The sequence below is a fragment of the Bos grunniens genome, chromosome 8 (genome assembly GCF_055505025.1).
Source record: "Bos grunniens cultivar Pamir isolate PY7600 chromosome 8, Bosgru_T2T1.0, whole genome shotgun sequence".
NCBI lineage: Eukaryota > Metazoa > Chordata > Mammalia > Artiodactyla > Bovidae > Bos > Bos grunniens.
In genome coordinates this window covers 76,252,117-76,270,281 of record NC_141172.1, presented here as the reverse complement: position 1 = coordinate 76,270,281, position 18,165 = coordinate 76,252,117, and the positions used below count along the sequence as shown (strand labels likewise).

The window sequence follows — 18,165 nt, the reverse complement described above, 5'->3', positions numbered from 1 at the left end:
GATGCCATCCAGCCATTTCATCCTCAGTCGTCCCCTTTTCCTCCTGCCCCCAATCCCTCCCAGCATCAGAGTCTTTTCCAGTGAGTCAACTCTTCGCATGAGGTAGACAAAGTACTGGAGTTTCAGCTTTAGCATCATTCCTTCTAAAGAACACCCAGGGCTGATCTCCTTTAGAATGGACTGGTTGGATCTCCTTGCAGTCCAAGGGACTCTCAAGAGTCTTCTGCAATACCACAGTTCAAAAGCATCAATTCTTCGGCGCTCAGCTTTCTTATAGTCCAACTCTCACATCCATACAGGGCCCCTGGAAAAACCATAGCCTTGACTAGACAGAACTTTGTTGGCAAAGTAATGTCTCTGCTTTTGAATATGCTTTTGAATTTTGAGGATCACTTTACTAGCATATGAGATGAGTGCAATTGTGCAGTAGTTTGAGCATTCTTTGGCATTGCCTTTCTTTGGGATTGGAATGAAAACTGACCTTTTCCAGTCCTGTGGCCACTGCTGAGTTTTCCAAATTTGCTGGCATATTGAGTCCAGCACTTTCACAGCTCTTTTGAAATCTCTGTCTTCTAATTATATGGTCTATAGAATTTATGGCTATTTCTACTGACTGAATTTTCTTCTATTTTGGGTCACATTTTCCTGCATCTTTGCAAATTGGTAATTTTATATTGGATGTTAGATATTGTGAGTATTACACTGTTGAGTGTCTAGATTTTGTTGTCTTTAAAGAGTATGCAACTTTGTTTTGGTAGATATTTTACCTTAGAGTCTTATTCAAAAAATTTTTTTCAAATAAAACTTGTTTTTAGATTTAAAAAAAAAAAACAACAAACGAAAACCCTGAGCCCCATACCAGGTTTCCCAGCCTGGGGATCTTGCACCAGGAAGGTGGTCCCCTTAGAACATCTTGTTTTGAAGATAAGCAGGGCTTGCATATGGGAGAGCCAGAGAGATGTAGGAAACAGATCCAGCTCTTAAATGGTGCATTTTTTATGAGTATAAAATCTCATATACTCCAAATCCCAGTACATGGGCAGTAATTTGAAAGGATCCTGGGTCAGATCCAGTTGCTGATCTTAGAGAGCCTCCTGGAAAGGCCGAGGCAATTGGGACTCCTGTTAGGGACATAGACACTGGTAGCAGCCATCTTGGGAAGCTCATTCTATCACAAGGACAATATATATATTCTATCACAATATTAATATATTGCCAAGCACCATTTTGGAGCTCTTTTCTGATCTATTAGCACTGGGGGCTTACCTGTCCACCAGTGGGCTGGCACCAACCTGGGGACCCTCTAGGCCCTGAAGCTAGTGCCTCAGAACCTGGCCTCTCCCACCACCCCAGACCCTGCAGCCAGATTTCTTGATACCCAGTCCTGCCCACCTACAGGGTCACACCAGCTGCAGGACCCTTTAGGACTCTGCATAGTCAGCTGTACTGAGACCTGGCCCTTCCTACCAGTGAGCCAGCAGCCAATGAAGCAGGGCTTGACAGCCAACTGTGCTGGGTACCAGCCTTTCCTGTGAGCATGCCCACAGTAGTCAACTCTGCAATGATAAAAAGTGAGAAAAAGACCTAAACTGACTTTTCTCCAAAGAAGACATACACAGATGGCTAACAAACACATGTAAAGATACTCAACATCGCTCCTTATTAGAGAAATGCAAATCAAAACTATAACAAGATTCCACCTCACACCAGTCAGAATGGCCATCATCAAAAAGTCTACAAACGATAAATGCTGGAGAGGGTGTGGAGAAAAGGGAACCCCCTTGCATTGCTGGTGGGGATGTAAATTGATGCAGCCACTATGGAAGACAGTGTGGAGATTCCTTTAAAAACTAGGAATAAAACCACCACATGACCCAGAAATCCCACTCCTAGGCATGTACCCTGAGGAAACCAAAATCGAAAGACACATGTACCCCAATGTTCATTGCAGCACTATTTATAATAGCTAGAACATGGAAGCAATCTAGATGTCCATTGACAGATGAGTAGATAAAGAAGCTGTGGTATATATATAATGGAATATTACTCAGCCAAAGAAAGGAATGCATTTGAATCAGTTTTAATGAGGTGGACAGATCTAGAGCCCATTGTACAGAGTGAAGTACATCAGAAAGAGAAAGATAAATGTCATATACTAACGCACGTATATGGAATCTGGAAAGATCATACTGATGAATTTAGTTGCAGCACAGCAATGGAGAAACAGACATAGAAAACAGACTTATGGACAGAGGGGGAGGGGAAGAGGAAGATGTATCAAGAAAGTAACATGGAAACTTACAATACCATATGTAAAATAGATAGCCAATGGAAACTTGCTGTATGACTCAGGGATCTCAAACAGGGTCTCTGTAACAATCTAGAAGGATTGGATGTGGAGGGAGATGGGAGGGAGGTTCAAGAGGGAGGGGATATATGTATACCTATGGCTGATTCTTGTTGATGTTTTACAGAAAACAACAGAATTCTGTAAAACAATTATCCTTCAATTAAAAAATAAATTAATTTTTAAAAAGTAATTAAATGTAAATGGACTAGATACTCCAATCAAAGGACACAACGGGCTGAATGGATTAAAAAAATAAGACCAATATATATCCTGTCTACAAGAGTTTCACTTCAGATCTAAACACACTCACACAGACTGAAATTGAGGGGAAGGAAACAAGTATTTGTGCAAATGAAATGAAAAAAAAAAAAAAAGCTGGAGTAGCAAGACTTTTGTCAGACAAAATCAGTTTTAAAACAAAACTATAAGAAGAGACAAAGAGAGAGATTATGTAATGATCAAGTGATCAATCCAAGAAGAAGACAGAAGAATTGTAAATATATAGGACTTCCCAGGTGGCACTGGTGGTAAAGAATCTACCTGCCAATGCAGGAGACACAAGAGACATTGATTTGATCCCTAGGTTGGGAAGATCCCCTGGAATAGGAAATGGCAACCTGCCCCAGTATTCTTGCCTGGAAAATTCCACAGATGAAGTAGTCTAGCGACAACTGAGTGACTGAGTCCACACACACGCGCACACACACACACAAACATCCAATAGAGGAGCACCTAAATACATAAATATTAACAGATATATAGAGAGAGAAATTGACAGTAACACAATAATAGTAGAGGACTTTAAACACCCCAGTTACATCAATGGACAGATCATCCAGCCAGAAAATCAATAAGGAAACACTGGCCTTAAAAGATACTCAAGACCAGTGGACTATATATAAGTATATGTATGTATACACACACACACACACACACACACACACACACACACATATATATATATGGCAACTGCATACACATTTTTTCAAGTGTACATGGAACATTCTATAGGATAGATCACATGCTATGCCACCAAACAAGTCTCAGTAAGTTTAAGAAGATTGAAATCATATCAAGCACCATTTCTGACCACAGTACTGTAAGACTAGAAATCAACTGCAGGAAAAAACTGGAAAAAAAAAAACATGAATATGTAGAGGCTAAACAATATGCCACTAAACAACCAATGGGTCGGTGAAAAAAATCAAAGAGGAAATTTAAAAATGGAAAAAGAATGATCCAAAATCCATGGGGCACAGTGAAAACAGTTTCAAGAGGGAATTGTATAGTGATATAAGCCTGCCTCACGAAATGGGAAAAATCTAACAATCTAGAATATCTAAGTGAAAGTGAAGTTGCTCAGTCGTGTCTGACTCTTTGTGACCCCATGGACTGTAGCCTACCAGGTTCCACCATCCATGGGATTTTCCAGGTAAGAATACTGGAGTGGGTTGCCATTTCCTTCTCCAGGAGATCTTCCCAACCCAGGGATTGAACCCAGGCCTCCTGCATTGTAGGCAGACGCTTTACCATCTGAGCCACCAGGGAAGTCTAAGGAACAAGCAAAAGGGCAAGCAAAACTCAAAGTTAAAAGAAGGAAAGAAATAATAAACATCAGAGCAGAAGTAAATGAAATGAAGACTAGAAAAACAATGGAAAAAATTAATGAAACTAAGAGCTGGTTCTTTGTAAAGATGATAAACCAGACTCATCAAGAAAAAAAAAGTAAATAAGTAAAATCAGAAATGAAAGAAAAGAAATTACAGTGGACACCATAGAAATACAAGGGATCATAAGAGCTGGCTGCGAGGAGCTACGCCATGTCCAAGGTCAGGGGCGGTGGCTGAGAGGAGCTACCCCACATCCAAGGTAAGGAGCAGTGGCTGCGCTTTGCTGGAACAGCTGTGAAGAGATACCCCACATCCAAGGTAAGAGAAACCCAAGTAAGATGGTAGGCGCTGAGAAAGGGCATCGGAGGGCAGACAGACTTAAACCACAATCACAGACAACTAGCCAGTCTGATCACATGGATCATCCCTTGTCTAACTCAATGAAACTAAGCCATGCCGTGTGGGGCCGCCCAAGATGGACAGGTCATGGTGGAGCGGTCTGACAGAATGTGGTCCACTGGAGAAGGGAATGACAAATGACTTCAGTATTCAGAACCCCATGAACAGTATGAAAAGGCTAAAAGATAGGACACTGAAAGATGAACTCTCCAGATTGGTAGATGCCCAATATGCTACTGGAGATCAGGGAAGACATAACTCCAGAAAGAATGAAGGGATGGAGTTAAAGCAAAAACAACACCCAGTTGTGGATGGACTGGTGATAGAAACAAGGTCCAATGCTGTAAAGAGCAGTATTGCATAGGAACCTGTAATGTTAGGTTCATGAATCAAGGAAAATTGGAAGTGGTCAAACAGGAGATGACAAGAGTGAACATCGACATTCTAAGAATCAACGAACTAAGATGGACTGGAATGGGTGAATTTAACTCAGATAATCATTACATTTACTACTGTGGGCAGGAATCCCTTAGAAGAAATGGAGTAGCCATCATAGTCAACAAGAGTCTGAAATGCAGTACTTGGATGCAATCTCAAAAACAACAGAATGATCTCTGTTAGTTTCCAAGGCAAACCATTCAATATCACAGTAATCCAAGTCTATGCCCCAACCAGTAATGCTGAAGAAACTGAAGGTGAATGGTTTTATGAAGACCTACGAGATCTTTTAGAACTAACACCAAAAAAAGATGTCCTCTTCATTATAGGGGAGTGGAATGCAAAAGTAGGAAGTCAAGAAACACCTGGAGTAACTGGCAAATTTGGTCTTGGAATACGGAATGAAACAGGGCAAAGGCTAATAGAGTTTTTCCAAGAGAACACATGGTCATAGCAGACACCCTCTTCCAACAACACAAGAGAAGACTCTACACATGGACATCACCAGATGGTCAACACCAAAATCAGATTGATTATATTCTTTGCAGCCAAAGATGGAGAATCAGCAAAAGCAAGACCGGGAGCTGACTACGGCTCAGATCTTGAACTCCTTATTGCCAAATTCAGACTTAAATTGAAGAAAATGGGGAAAACCACTAGACCATTCAGGTATGACTTAAATCAAATCGCTTATGACTATACAGTAGAAATGAGAAATAGATTTAAGGGACTAGATCTGATAGACAGAGTGCCTGATGAACTATGGATGGAGGTTCATGACATTGTACAGGAGACAGGAATCAAGACCATCCCCAAGAAAAAGAAATGCAAAAAAGCAAAATGGCTGTCTAAGGAGGCCTTACAAATAGCTGTGAAAAGAAGAGAAGCAAAAAGCAAAGGAGAAAAGGTAAGATATGCCCATTTGAATGCAGAGTTCCAAAGAATAGTAAAGAGAAATAAGAAAGCCTTCCTCAGCGATCAATGCAAAGAAATCGAGGAAAACAATAGAATGGGAAAGACTAGAGATCTCTTCAAGAAAATTAGAGATACCAAGGGAACATTTCATGCAAAGATGGCTCAATAAAGGACAGAAATGGTATGAACCTAACAGAAGTAGAAGATATTAAGAAGAGGTGGCAAGAATACACAGAAGAACTGTACAAAAAAGATCTTCACAACTCAGATAATCACAATGGTGTGATCACTCACACTCACCTAGAGCCAGACATCCTGGAATGTGAAGTCAAGTGGGCCTTAGGAAGCATCACTACGAACAAAGCTAGTGGAGGTGATGGAATTCCAGTTGAACTATTTCAAATCCTGAAAGATGATGCTGTGAAAGTGCTGCACTCAATATGCCAGCAAATTTGGAAAACTGAGCAGTGGCCACAGGACTGGAAAAGGTCAGCTTTCATTTAAATCCCAAAAAAGGGCAATGCCAAAGAATGCTCAAACTACCGCACAATTGTACTCATCTCACACGCTAGTAAAGTAGTGCTCAAAATTCTCCAAGCCAGGCTTCAGCAATATGTGAACTGTGAACTTCCAGATGTTCAAGCTGGTTTTAGAAAAGGCAGAGGAACCAGAGATCAAATTGCCAACATCCGCTGGATCATGGAAAAAGCAAGAGAGTTCCAGAAAAACATGTATTTCTGCTTTATTGTCTAAGCCTTTGACTGTGTGGATCACAATAAACTGTGGAAAATTCTGAAAGAGATGGGAATACCAGACCACCTGACCTGCCTCTTGAGAAATCTGTATTCAGGTCTGGAAGCAATAGTTAGAACAGGACATGGAACTGCAGACTGGTTCCAAATAGGAAAAGGAATACTCTATTCTGTATATTGTCACCCTGCTTATGTAACTTATATGCAGAGTACATCATGAGAAACACTGGGCTGGATGAAGCACAAGTTGGAATCAAGACTGCTGGAAGAAATATCAATAACCTCAGATATGCAGATGATACCACCCTTATAGCAGAAAGTGAAGAAGAACTAAAGAGCCTCTTGATGAAAGTGAAAGAGGAGAGTGAAAAGGTTGGCTTAAAACTCAACATTCAGAAGACTAAGATCATGGCATCTGGTCCTATCACTTCATGGAAAATAGATGGGGAAACAGTGGAAACAGTGTCAGACTTTATTTATGGGGCTCCAAAATCACTGCAGATGATGATTGCAGCCATGAAATTAAAAGACGCTTACTTCTTGAAAGGAAAGTTATGACTAGCCTAGACAGCATATTCAAAAGCAAAGACATTACTTTGCCAACAAAGGTCCGTCTAGTCAAGGCTATGGTTTTTCCAGTGGTCATGTATGGATGTGAGAGTTGGACTGTGAAGAAGGCTGAGCACCGAAGAATTGATGCTTTTGAACTGTGGTGTTGCAGAAGACTCTTGAGAGTCCCTTGGACTGCAAGGAGTTCCAACCAGTCCATCGTAAAGGAGATTAGTCCTGGGTGTTCTTTGGAAGGAATGATGCTAAAGTTGAAACTCCAATACTTTGGCCACCTGATGCGAAGAGTTGACTCATTGGAAAAGACCCTGATGCTGGGAAAGATTGAGGGCAGGAGGAGACGGGGACATTAGAGGTTGAGGTGGTTGGATGGCATCACCGACTCAATGGATATGGGTTTGGGTAGACTCCGGCCATTGGTGATGGACAGGGAGGCCTGGCGTGCTGCAGTTCATGGGGTTGGAAAGACTTGGACACAACTGAGCGACTGAACTGAACTGAAGAACAATTATATGCCAACAAAATGTACAACCTGAATAAATGGATAAATTCTTAGAAATGTGCAATTTTCCAACACTGAATCAGTACAAAATAGAAAATATGAACATACCAATTATCAATAATGAAAATGAATCAGTAATTAAGAAAAACCTCCCAACAAATACAAGTCCAGGACCAGATGGCTTCTCAGGAGAATTCTACAAAGCATTTAACACTTATTCTTCTCAAACTATTTCAAGAAATCGAGGAGGAAGGAATGCTTCTGAACTTATTCTCTGAGGCCAGCATCACCCTGATACCAAAACCAGACAAAGTCACCAGAAAAAAAGAAAATTACGGGCCAGTATCACTGATGAACACAGATGCAAAAATCCTCAACAAAATACTAGCAAACCAAATTCAACAATACATTAAAAGGATCATGTACCACAATCATGTGGGCTTTATGCCAGGGATGCAAGGATTTTTCAATATCTGTAAATCATTGTGATACATCACATTAATAAATTGAATAGTAAAAATTATATGATCATCCTAATAGATGCAGAAAAAGCTTTGATAAAAGTTCAGTTCTATTTATGATAAAAACTCTTAAGAAAGTGAATATATTGAGAACATACTTTACATAATAAAAGCCTTATATGACAAGCCCATAGCTAACATTGTACTCAGCAGTGAAAAGCTGTACACTTTTTCTTTAAGGGTAGGAACAACACATGGATACTCACTCTCACCACTTTTATTCAAGTCCTAAGCACATCAGTTGGACAAGAAAAAGAAATAAAAGCAAAGAAAAATGGTAAGGAAGAAGAAAAATGTCACTGAATGCAGATGACATGATACTATATATAGAGAACCCCAAAGTCACCACCAAAAAACTATTAGAACTAATAAATGAATTCTTTAAAATTGGAGGATACAAAATTAACATACAGAAATCTGGTGTGTTATTTTATACTAACAATAAACTATCAGAGAAATTAAGAAAACAATCCCATTGACAATTGCATTGAACAGTATTAAATACAGAGAAAAAATTAAAAGCTAAAATACCTACACTCAGAAAACTATAAGACATCAATAAAAGAAATTGACAACAACACAAACAAATGGAAAGTTATAGTGTTATCATGGATTAGAAGAACTGACATTGTTAAAATGACCATTCTTCCCAAGGTAATCTACAGATTCAGCACAATCCCTATCAAAAAACCAATTACATTTTATACAGAATTAGAGCAAGTAATTTTAAAATTTGTATAGAATCAAAAGACCCTGAATAGCTAAAATAATCTCAAGAAAGAACAAAGCTGGAGATATCACGCTGTCATTTCAAATTATATTATAAAACTATAATAATCAAAACAGTATGGTACTGACATGAAAACAGACACATAGATCAGTGGAACAGATTGGAGATCCCAGAAATCCACATTTATATGGTAAATTAATCTATAACAAATGAGGCAGCCATATACAATGGGTAAAAAAAGACTCTTCAATAAATGGTGATGGGAAAATTAGACAGCTACCTGCAAAGGAATCAGACTCTCCTACTTTTTCACACCGTACACAAAAATAAATTCAAAATGGATTAAAGACTTAACTGTAAGACCTGAAACCATAAAACTCCTAGAAGAAAACATAGGCAGTATGCTCTTTGGCATCAATCTTAGCAATATTTTTTGGATATATCTCCTCAGTCAAGGGAAACAAAAGCAAAAATAAACAAATGTATTGTATTAAACTAAAAATTTTTTGCACAGTAAACTGTCAGTGAAATGCAGCCTACTGAATTGGAGCATATATTTGCAAAGATATCCAATAAGGAGATAATATCCAAAATATACAAAGAACTCATACAGCTCAACATCAGAAAAACAAACCAGATTAAAAAGTGAGCAGAGGACCTGAATAGACATCTTTCCAAGGAATACATACAGATGGCCAACAGGCACATGAAAAGCTACTCAAAATCATTAATTATCAGAGAAATGCAAATTTAAACCACAGTGAGACATCACCTCACATCTGTCGAAATGACTATAATCAAAAAGATAACAAACACAAAGTGTTGGTGGGGATATGGAAAAAAGGAATCTCATGCACAGTTGGTGGAGACGTATATCGGTGCAGCCACTGTGGAAAACACTAGAGATTCCTCAGAAAGTTAAAAGTGAGGTTGCCATATGATTCAGCGATTTCACTTGTGGATATTTACTTAAAGAAAACAAAAACACTAATTTGAAAAGATATATATACTCCAGTGTTCATTGAAGCACTATTTACAGAAGCCAAGATATGAAAGCAACCTACGTGTCCACCAACAGATGAATGGATAAAGATGTGATTATATATATATATATATATATATATATATATATAATTAAAAAATGAAATCTTATCATTTGCAACAATATGGATGGATCTAAAAGGTATTAAGTTAAATGGAATTAGTCAGAGGAAGACAAATAGAACTTGATCTCACTTATTGTAGAATCTAAAAAACAAAACCAAAACAGACCCATAGATACAGAGAATGAACTAGTGTTTGCTAGAGAGGAGATGGTGGGAGGATGAGTGAAATAAATGAGGGAGATTAAGAGGTACAAACTTCTAGTTATAAAATAAACTATGGGAATATAATGTACAGTATGGAGAATATAGTTAATAATATTGCCATAAGTTTGTATGGTGACAGATGGTAACCAGACTTACCATGGTGATATTTTTGTAGTGTATAAAATTATTGAATCACTATGTTGTACACTTGAAATTTTTTAAAAAGGCAGACAAAAACTAAGTAGGGCTGGGAAATACCATGTTATCTCTGTTTGAGTTAGAAAAAATGGGAAGATATCCAATGTAGGACAGTTTTTCTCCTCTGTAGTGGGAACCTCCTGGGTTTGGTTCAGAATGAAGATAGAAATTAATTTGGGGAATAAGATTTAAGTGCCATAATTATAAAGAAAATCACTCACTAGAGACTTCCAGTGGCAAGAAATTTAGAGCTAAATGTACACAAGCAGGTTTGGAAGTCATTTTAAAGGCAGTTTTTAAGTTCAGCTGAGAAGAGACTGCAATGTAAGTGTGAGTATAGTGTATAACTTAGATAAATAAAAACAGTATAGATTAGGAAATGACAGTTTAAAGAAGACATATTTCTTATTCATTTATGCTCCAGCAGATAGATATCTTTCAAAGTTCAATTGTAATTATGTATTATATGGATGGAGGTAATAATGAGAGTGTCTTAGGCATCTTGGACTGCTGCAAGAAAACACCATAGACCAGGTGCTTAAGCAGGACATTTATTTCTCATAGTTTTAAGAGGCTGGATAGTCCAAGATCATGGTACTGATGGGTTTGTTTCCTGGTAAGAACTGTCTTTCTGGTTTGCAGACAGCTGCCTTCTCCTATGTCCTTACATGGTGGAGTAGAGGAGGAAGAGCTCAAGAGAGTTCTGGTCTTTCTTTGTTGTCTTATAAGGACACTAATCCAATCATGTGGGTTGTACTCTCATGACGTCTTTTGAACCTTATTACTTCGCCAAGGCCTTACCTCCAGAATCATCACTTTGGGGTTAGGGTTGGAGCATGTGAGTATAATGGGTGAGGGCACATTCAGTCCATAAGAAGGAGGAAGAGTTCTAGTGATCTATTGCTATGTAACAACTCTCTTCAAAACTTGCTGGTTTAAAACAGCACAGTTTTATTAAATTTCAGGATGTTGTGGGTCAGGAATTTGATTAGGGTTCAGCTGGATAATTCTGCTCTGCCTGGGGTTGTCTGGGCTCACTCAGCCAGTGGCTGGTATGGTCTGTGTCCAAGACATCTTCATTCATGTGCCTGGTGCTTCAGTGGGGGTGACTAGAAGGTGGGGCTTGGGGACCCCCTTCCTCTGCATGTGTTTTCAGGGCCTTTCCACATGGCTTTTCTAGCAGAGTGTTTGGACTTCTTACATAGGTTCCAAGTACAAGTGGAACCATTTACCAAATAAACTGTACAAAAACATTGGATTGATAAGTTTTGGACATGTTGAGTTGGGATGACTATGAGCTGTTGAGGCAGAGAGGTTTGCAGTATAGTTGAAAATATAGATCTGAATCTTAGGCCCTAAAATGAAATGGATCTAAAATTTAAAAAAATTTAGGTCACAGATGGAGATTTTGGGAGTCAATGAGCTCCTCACTATTTTAAGGCCCTGAAGAATAGATTGCAGTGTTAAGGGAGAGAGTATAAGTTGAGAGGAGAAACTGAAAGCTGAATAAATGTCCATATTTTAAAGGATGGTCCGGAAGGAGAAACTTGCAATGAAGACTAACCAGGAACATACAGAGAAGAAAGAATAGAATGAGGGGGGAGAGAGAGAGAGACATTTTAGAAGCATAGGTAGTTACAGAATTCATAAAAACAATGAACTGAAATCTCTGATATCAAGAAGAAGGAAGATTAGAGGACATTATTGCTCAAATGCTAAGAGATTTAACAACAGGAAGACTGGGTCAAATCCTGTCCCTGCCATCTGCTGTTTGTATGACTTTGACCTTAGCCTGTGCCTCAGTTTCTTTATCTGTGAAATGAGGATACTAAAAGCAACTGTGCCATAGGGTTGTTTAAATGCACTAATCCATGTTATCAGTATATATAACTTATCTTTTTACTATTCCATGCTTTAAAGAGTTTGGAAAGATCCATAAGTTTGACAACTAGGAGAATTTTGAACTTTAGAAAAGTTTGGTGATAGTATCGTTAAATTTATATGACATGACGGCAGATGTTCCACAGTATGTAACTGGGTACTGATAATGGTAAAATCCATTGTAACAAGCATGAAAGAAGCCCATAATTCCCTTTATGACTGCATTTTGGTATTTTAATGTACTTTAAAATGCACATCAATAAACATTTTTTTTTTTTTTTACAAACTCTATTATATTTTCAGACCACTATTTGTTTTTTCTTGTACACTATGGATTTCTTGGATGTAGAGCAGAGGTTGGCACACAAGGGTCAGGATGACACTCATCTGTTTTTGTAAATAAAGTTTTGTTGGAACACAGCTACTTCTATTCATTTCTGTGTTGTCTGTGGCTGCTTTTATGTTCCAATGGCAGAGTTGGAGTCCTGACAGAGACCATATGGATCACAAAGCTTAAAATAATTACAATCTGGTTCTTTATGTAAAAAAAAGGTGCTTTTGCTCTCCTGTTTCCTACAGTGTTTCTTCTCTTGGCAGTTACTTCTGTTTTGCTCATCCCTAGGAACCTAGAAAGCAAAAGCAGTTATGGCTGAAGGAGTGCAAAAACACTATTCCTAAAGCCATGGAGGCTTTCTTACATAGATTGACTTACAAAAGGACAATAACTTTTGAGTATACCTGATCTACAGATATTTTTGTTGCTGTAGATTTTACTGAAACTGGAGTGGAAGTCATTGTTACCAGGAGTGAAATGACTAAGGCCTAGGCTAACTTTCTTATCCAGGACACTGTTAAGGCTGCCTTCATTTTGATGGCATTCTTTTTTTCCCCAGCAAAGGGCTTAGAAATGGCATAAATTGGCTAGCTAACGCAGGGACTGAGTTACTCTGGGGCTTTGTCCAGGTGGGATGTGAGAATCAGGCCATCTTTTCAGAGCAGATTTGGGATTTGGTTACTATTGAGGAGAAAAACAATCTCCTGTTTGGGAAGGTCTATTCATTATTGTTTAAAGCCCTATTGGTTATTTAACACATTTCTCTAGTCTACAGATACTTTGGTGTAGAGAACCAAGGGTTTTGAGAAAGATAACAGAGAGGTGTGTAATTTATTCTGTAATCACAAATCTGGGTCAGTTTCAACAGAAGCCCAGATTTGAAGATAGCTAACTTTTATATTGTTTACTTTTGGTAGCTTTTTAAAAAAATCTACCAATTTGAAAATCAATCTACTCAGTCATAAATCACCAACTCATTCCTGCCATCTTTTTCTCCATATTTGCCAGAATTAGAAAGTATGAAAGAAATGTACCATTTCTCATGATGAGAAAGAGAAAAATTATCTCTTAGAGCTAAATGCAGCAGCAAAATTAGAAAGAAATATTTGTTGGCAACATTCTCATCTGCTTCAATTCATAGTATATGAAATGTGAGAGCTAAAGGAATCTTAGAGGTTCTGAAATCTGCTACCCCCAACCCAGAAGATAAGAACTGGCTTGAAATGTGGTCAGATTTTCAATGCTGAAAACAATACTAAACTGGGACCCTTCACAGGGAATTTGCAGCCTACTAGGGCTCAAGCCTAAGGTGAAAGGAATAAAAGAATTTGAGAATTCTTCTTGAATAGAAGAATTTCAAATACCATGGAGGGCAGTTTTGGCTGGAGAGTTAGGGAGGCTGTCTTAGGTTCAGTTCCTAGAAAGCAAATCCTGAGATAAAAATTCCAATTTTATTAGGAAATGTTCCCAGAAGGAGACTTATAGGGGAGTAGGGGATTGGGACATTAAGAGAAGGAGGGTGGGCCAGGGTATGATGTTAGGCAGTCATAGAGAGAATAACTTGGGCTCAGTTCCACAGAGGAGTTCAGGAAGAGTGTAGGTCATGTCTTTGAGTTGTCCTGCCCAAGGGAATAAGGAGTATTTATCCTCCCACATCTGTCATTAGTTGTTGTTGTTGTTCAGATATTCAGTTGTGTCTGACTCTTTGTGACCCCATGAACAGCAGCATGACAGGCTTCCCTGTCCTTCACTATCTCCTGGAGTTTGCTCAGACACATGTCCATTGAGTCAGTGATGCCATCCAACCATCTTGTCCTCTGTTGCCCCCTTCTCCTCCTGCCTTCCATCTTTCCCAGCATCAGGGTCTTTTCCAATGAATCAGCTCTGTGCATCAGGTGGCCAAAGTATTGGAGCTTCAGCATCAGTCCTTCCAATGGATATTCAGGGTTGATTTCCTTTAGGATGGACTGATTTGATCTCCTTGCAGTCCATGGGGCTCTCAAGCGTCTTCTCCAGAACCACAGTTCAAAAGCATCCATTATTAGTTATGAGCTGACTTGCTGTGGGATGGTGGAGGTGGGAGTGTGTGGGATATTCATTCTTCACCCTGCAATGGATTCCAGTAACCTGAGGGCAGCCTTCTTTAAAAAAAAAAAAAAAGTTAACTGTTGTATAACTAAAGGGAAAGGGAACCTGGGCTGTGCCTTCAGACACTCTTCCTGCAGACATCTTCCTAATATCTTCAACTCATGCTAAGGATGCCTCCTCTGGTTCATCTTTCTGTCGAAGCTCAGTAAGTAGAATCAATGATTGGGTATTACCTTCCTTAGTCTTTGAAATTTTTATTCTAAATAAGATTCGAGGAAATGAAGGTTTCAGCCACAAATTCAGATATTTGGTTGGCAGGTTTTCGTTGCTTCCTCTCTCTAGGAATATCAGTTTTCAGCAAGGAAACAGACTTTAAAAGATCACATATATTCCAAGTAGCAATTGAAGGGAAAATAGCAATGTGATAAATGTTCTAAGCCTTACATCTAATTACCAAGCACACCACAACATGGTTGTTATTTTCTCATGGGCGTGTAATCCATCTGTACATGCAATCTCAGCAGGATGTGTTGGTATAGTACAGACTATTTCATTGTCCAACTCCTACCTCTAAAAGGAAGGATGAAAAAATGAAGGCGAATTATCTGTTCATGTAGCACAGAAGGCAGGTGGGGTGGGGAGGGAGAGAAGAAAGTGACAAATATGGTCTCACCGAGAGGGCCTATGTCACCAACTTAAGAATCTCTCTCAGTGAACGGGAGGAAGATCGGAGGGAACAGCTGGTGTTTATTCAGCCTTCACTGTGATCCAAACTCTGTTCTTAGAGCTTCTAAGTGAGTTAACCCACTTAAACCTCATATGATGCTATAACTGAAGAAACAGAGGAACTTGATGGAGGTCACACCACTCACTAGTAAGTGGCAGAGCTGGCTTCTGAATCCAGGCCTGCTGGCTCCTGAGTCAACCTGGATGCCTGGCTAGATTTGTCATTGGCCTGTTATGTATGAGATTCTTCCTCTGGAGTCTAAACTACATGAAATCCACTTTTATTCTCTGGATGATGTTTGGTTCTTGTCTGACTCTTTGCAACCCTATGGACTGTAGCCCACCAGGTTCCTTTGTGCATGGGATTCTCCAGGCGAGAATACTGGGGAGGGTTGCCATTTCCTTCTCCAGGGGATCTTCCCAACCCAGGAATCGAACCCATGTCTCCAGCAAGTCTCCTGCATTGCAGGCGAATTCTTTACTGTGAGCCATTTTCTGGATAGAGTTTAGCTATTTCTTTGCAACTGATTTTTAAATAGTCATGTACTGTACGAATGCATGTGAAAATTTAAGTTAAAGCATCACAGTTAAAATGGAAGTTGTGGTTTCATGGTTTCTTTGACTGACAACCCTAAATTCCTATTCTCTCCCTGTAACCCACCTCACTTGATCAGTTTAGCATCATTTCAGATGTTTAAAAATACATTTAGATGCTTGTTAAGTCTTCTTTGAAAATATATGGTACTGTTTTGTACTTTTTATTTTAAAAAGAGAACACATTAGTCATATGATACTATAGTTCAGCTGCTGCTGCTGCTAAGTCGCTTCAGTCGTGTCCGACTCTGTGCAACCCAATAGATGGCAACGCATCAGGCTCCTCTGTCCATGGGATTTTCCAGGCAAGAATACTGAAGTGGGGTGCCATTGCCTTCTCCGATCATAGTTCAGAGGGTCTTGAATTGTCTTGGTTTATGGCTCTTTCAGTATCTTAGTAATTATTTCATGGTGCTCTGGGTCAAAAGAATATTTAACAGTTCCATCTAGTGAGAATTAGATCCAAACAACTTAATAAGTATTTATGTCCTAACATAGCCATTATGGCCTTAGTAGCCATTCAAAACATTACACACGTGAAAATAGTATCCAGTTCATTCTTAACCATAATTACCTACTAACTGGCAGTATATGCCTGTTGGACACTTCATGGCTCTCAAACCTTGGGATCAGATCAGACACTGCCACACTCGTTGCCTGTTCTACACCAAATTCCTAATTTGCACAGGACTTTTTTTTTTTTTTTTTAATCACAGCAACCACAGGAAACCCAACTTTGGAAAAAGTATGACATTAAAAGGAATTTAGTGGGTGCTAATACTGGGACTGTGGACCTCCCTGAGCTCAGGGTTTGCACGGAGTCCAGCAGATGTCTACTGTGGCTGTGCTTTCCTATGCACAATTTGGGAACTAACTGTGGTCATGGTTATAAATTTTGCAGTTCACTTTTTTCATCCTACACTTTGCCTTGGGGATTCAACCATGTTGCACATAAAGATCTACTTCCTAGAAAAGACTGCCACAGAATCTCCCAGATTTTATTTACCCATTTTTCTGATTATGGCCATTAATGTTATTTCTAATATTTTATAATTTTATATAATATTTCAGTGAAAATCCTTGTTTCATTCCTCTTCATTCACATGGCCAAATTAGAGTGAAGGAACTGCTAGGCCATAGGCCAGTCAGGTTTTTAAATTTTAGTGAAAGTGTTAGTCACTCAGTTGTATCTGACTCTGTGATCCCATGGACGGTAGCCCGGCAGGATCCTCTGTCCATGAAATTCTCCAGGCAAGAATACTAGAGTGGAGAGCCATTCCCTTCTCCAGGGGATCTTCCCGATCCAGGGATCAAACCCAGGTCTCCCGATCTAGGGATGGAACCCAGGCAGATTCTTTACCATGAGTCATCATGGAAGCCTTTAAACTTCAGTGCATACCAATAAATTGAGCGTGACCCTCTTTGAATAAATGATTCCCTAAAATTCCTTAAAGCATGATTACTTCTGGCTTATTTTTCTTAGAACTCTATACCCTATGACTATCCCACTGGGGAAGAATAGTTGTTTTGGAAATGTATGTAGTAGTTAAATTTTAGACAAAGGTAATTGAGAAACAAGGGCAGGATATGAGTAGGCTGAGAGGAAGAGGAAGATAGGAACTGATCAGAAACTGCTGGGCATATTATGTAGGACAATGAGAAGGCCAGATCATTTATAGTAATTTATGTAGACCACAGATGGTAAATATCTCACAGGCATGCCTTAAATGTTCCCTCCCCTTCCATGGGAGACATAGCCAATCCATCATGAATGGCAGACATAACCAATCCATCATGACACTCATTCTCCCCAAGCCTTCACCCAATCTTGAGTTCTCCTCACAACCCTGGAAGATTACCATCAACTTTTGTGAGTGCACAAAATGAAATTTGCCTGTCATCCCTGGAGGCAGTGAGAAGGTGGGAAGATAGGTTGAAATTCGGCAGAGAAGGGCTAAGGAGTTTAAAGAATGCCAAGCAAGGAGCATGTGGATAACTTATTTACATTTCAGACTCTGTTCACAAAATGACTGTATCCTCCTCTGTGAAACAATAGCAGTAGGTATTGATCTCAGGCTGCTATTATTTGTTTTCATGCCTTAGTTCTAAATTATGCTATGTATTTATTTCTAGAAAAGTAATTAAATCACCAGAGACCCCTGTTATTATTCTTTTCATGTGTCCCATATATTGAAAAATGTGGTTTCCCAATTAAACTGTACTTATTAAATAACAGTGACAATATCAGCA

The 18,165-nt window shown here is 39.1% G+C and overlaps 1 protein-coding gene across 28 annotated transcripts in view; it reads left to right on the top strand.

The window, feature by feature from the left end:
* Positions 1–18,165, top strand: part of FRMD3 (FERM domain containing 3) — a 379,694-nt gene that overhangs the window by 211,417 nt on the left and 150,112 nt on the right. The gene's annotated exons all lie outside the window — the stretch shown is intronic.